This window comes from Phalaenopsis equestris, unplaced genomic scaffold (genome assembly GCF_001263595.1).
Source record: "Phalaenopsis equestris unplaced genomic scaffold, ASM126359v1 Scaffold000490, whole genome shotgun sequence".
Taxonomy (NCBI): domain Eukaryota; kingdom Viridiplantae; phylum Streptophyta; class Magnoliopsida; order Asparagales; family Orchidaceae; genus Phalaenopsis; species Phalaenopsis equestris.
This window is the reverse complement of record NW_018164930.1, coordinates 213,286-215,266: the sequence shown is the minus strand read 5'-3', so window position 1 is coordinate 215,266 and position 1,981 is coordinate 213,286. Positions and strand designations below refer to the sequence as shown.

The window sequence follows — 1,981 nt, the reverse complement described above, 5'->3', positions numbered from 1 at the left end:
TCCTTTATATATATATATATAATGGCTTCGTCTTCCTTCCTGCTCGGCTCTGTTAGGGTTTCGCCTGATAGAGAACCCTAGCAACTATTACGGCTTCGCTACTTCTTCTTCGGCGACGCGCTTCGCACCTGATTTCTTTTTCGTCTCCCTGCGTCTCGCGATCTGCAACGCGGCCTTCTCGTCTCGCGAGCTTTCCTGGCTCGAGAGTTCTCGGCTATGCGGCTCCTCTGCGATGCAGCTCTCTGCGGCTTTCCCGTCTCGCGGGTGCCTCTGCGGCTTTCTTCCGGTCTCGCGAGTTCTGCAGCTCCCGTCTCATGAATTTCCCATATCACGACTCCTTCCTGTCTCGCGGCATCTTCCTGTCTTGGTTCTACGGCTCCGGGAGCGTGTTCTCCTTTTCAGCTTCGGTAGACGCCACTTTTCCCGTGTTTTCTTCTTAAAGCCACACCTTTATTTTGAGGATAGCTTCAGACAGATCGCATGCAGCTGCCCTCATGGGTGTCCACACCTTAGTACATCTAACTTTCCCTCATTTGTTTGAGTGGAAGGAGGAGATCAAGAAACCTGGTAGGAAGAATGAGAAGTCTGCCATTTTTTTTACAGAAGCTTAAGGTATTCAACTTGCTTTCTCCTATTGTCTGAATTTGGTTAGAAAATTTTTATATGATCATCCCAAAATGGAGCTTATTCGCAAAAAAAATTGAACTTGTGTACTTTGTTGAGGAGTGAAAAATTGTACTATTAGATGATAGACACATTCTTATTCAAATTGATAATGAAGAAGATTACACACGCTTTTTTGCAAGAAGGATAATTTAGATTAATGACAGAATAATGAAGATTCTGAAATGGTCTGTGAATTTTGACCCACAGACGGAACCGCCAATCATTCCGGTTTGGATTTGCCTTCCTGGTCTGAAATTTCATTACTTTTTATGAAAACAGCATTGTACTTTATTGCCTTAGCTTATGGAAAGTCATCAAGACGGACATTCTTACTTTTAATCTTTCCCGTCCATCTAAAGTCAGAGTGCTTGTCGAAAGAGACATTACTTCTTTCGCTTCTGAGGAAATTTGATTGGGCACACAGCATCATGGATATTGACAGAAGGTAGATATGGAGTCTTTTCCTTCGTATTATTCAAACTGTCATATGTTCGGGCACTCCAGTTCTTAATGTCATCATCTAGATCCCCACCTCAGACCAAATAAATAAAGTGCTTCATTAGAGGCAGTGATTCCAACTCCTCCTGATCAACTCCAAGTTATTGACACTATTGATCATCAAAAGAATACACCTGAAGACGTCATTATTCCTGCAGAAAATATATCAATTATTCAGTCTCCACACATTGTTGTAGCTCCCCCATCTTTAGAATCTCCTATCGTGGAGGCGAGGGAGATTTTTCAGACTCCGTCTGCTCTAGAACCCATCACTAATATTACAGGCGAAAATACCTCTGTTGCTTCACTATTGCCTCATCAGGTCCAGAAAGAAGGTCCAGAAAGAAGATGTCAATGCTACTCAGACTCAGAGGGATCATGATGTGCAACGACATACACTTGTCCGACCACCTTTGGACCAATCCATTGATCAAATGAGTCAACCCTTGGATGAGAAATGGCAGGTCTACACATCCAAGAGAAAGAAAAAGAATGGAGACATACTTAAACTCAGAAATCTGATGGATGATATTTTGGTTACATTGAGTACAGTGAGTAATGGTACGCGCCTTACCAATTTGTTAGCTGGCTCCCTTCCGAAAACTAGAGGTAGAGGAATAACTAAAGTGGGACGTCCCTAGCACCTTTGCGCCTGTTGGTGGATTTTTTATTTTTGATCTTTATATTACTTTGCTTTTTTGGGTTCTTGTGTGTGCTGTATTGTGTGAGTTGGGTCTTCTTTTAGGTCATCTCATACAACCTATCTGTACCTTTCCTTCTTTAATATATTAGCCCTTCAACTTTTTTAATATATATA

The 1,981-nt window shown here is 42.0% G+C and overlaps 1 protein-coding gene and 1 long non-coding RNA gene across 4 annotated transcripts in view; one reads left to right on the top strand and one right to left on the bottom strand.

Annotated features, from left to right (window-relative positions):
• LOC110028125 (probable copper-transporting ATPase HMA5) overlaps positions 1–1,981 on the bottom strand; it is a 48,296-nt gene that overhangs the window by 36,397 nt on the left and 9,918 nt on the right. The window lies entirely within an intron of this gene.
• Positions 536–1,981, top strand: part of LOC110028126 — an 8,667-nt gene continuing 7,221 nt past the window's right edge. Inside the window, exon 1 of the long non-coding RNA XR_002294408.1 lies at positions 536–612. This is a non-coding gene — a long non-coding RNA (uncharacterized LOC110028126). The remainder of the gene's footprint in view (positions 613–1,981) is intronic.